This window comes from Aegilops tauschii, chromosome 5 (assembly GCF_002575655.3).
Source record: "Aegilops tauschii subsp. strangulata cultivar AL8/78 chromosome 5, Aet v6.0, whole genome shotgun sequence".
In the NCBI taxonomy this organism is placed as follows: Eukaryota; Viridiplantae; Streptophyta; class Magnoliopsida; order Poales; family Poaceae; genus Aegilops; species Aegilops tauschii.
In genome coordinates this window covers 19572501-19573676 of record NC_053039.3, presented here as the reverse complement: position 1 = coordinate 19573676, position 1176 = coordinate 19572501, and positions in this window count along the sequence as shown.

Here is a 1176-nt window from a genome sequence, read left to right as displayed (position 1 = left end):
GAGACCTGATGCGGTTATGAGTACGACTGGGCGTGAACGGTACTTGGTCCTCCGGATTTTTATGGGCCGCCGGGGGCGCACCGGACACCGCACGACGTGCGGTGCTCTTACGGCCACTGGACCCTACCTCCGGCTGAACCGTTTCCAGGGATAGCAGACCGTTAAGAAGAAAAGATAACTCTTCCCGAGGCCCCCGTCGGCGTCTCCGGCCTTCCTAACGTCGCTGTCAACCGCCACATCCCGGCTCAGGAAATCTTAACCCGGTTCCCTTTCGGGGGATGTGCGTGATCGCGCTATCTGGCGGGGTTACCCCGTCCCTTAGGATCGTCTTACCCATGTGCAAGTGCCATTCACATGGAACCTTTCTCCTCTTCGGCCTTCAAAGTTCTTATTTGAATATTTGCTACTACCACCAAGATCTGCACCGACGGCCGCTCTGCCCGGGCTTGCGCCCCGTGTTTTGCAGCGGCCGCCGCGCCCTCCTACTCATCGGGGCATGGCGCTCGCCCAAATGGTCGGGTGTGGGTCGCGCGCTTCAGCGCCATCCATTTTCGGGGCTAGTTGATTCGGCAGGTTAGTTGTTACACACTCCTTAGCGGATTTCGACTTCCATGACCACCGCCCTGCTGTCTTAATCAACCAACACCGTTTGTGGGTTCTAGGTTAGCGCGCAGTTGGGCACCATAACCCGGCTTCCTGTTCATCCCGCATCGCCAGTTCTGCTTAACAAAAATGGCCCACTTGGAGCACCCGATTCCGTGGCACGGCTCACCGAAGCAGCCGCGCCAGCCTACCTATTTAAAGTTTGAGAATATGTCGAGGACGTTGCATCCCCAATGCCTCTAATCATTGGCTTTACCTGATAGAACTCGTAATGGGCTCCAGCTATCCTGAGGGAAACTACGGAGGGAACCAGCTACTAGATGGTGCGATTAGTCTTTCGCCCCTATACCCAAGTCAGATGAACGATTTGCACATCTGTATCGCTTCGAGCCTCCACCAGAGTTTCCTCTGGCTTCGCCCCGCTTAGGCATAATTCACCATCTTTCGGGTCCTGACAGGCATGCTCCAACTCGAACCCTTCACAGAAGATCAGGGTCGGCCAGCGGTGCGGCCCGTGCGGGCCTGCCGCTCGTCAGCTTCCTTGCGCATCCCTGGATTCAGAACCCGTCGACT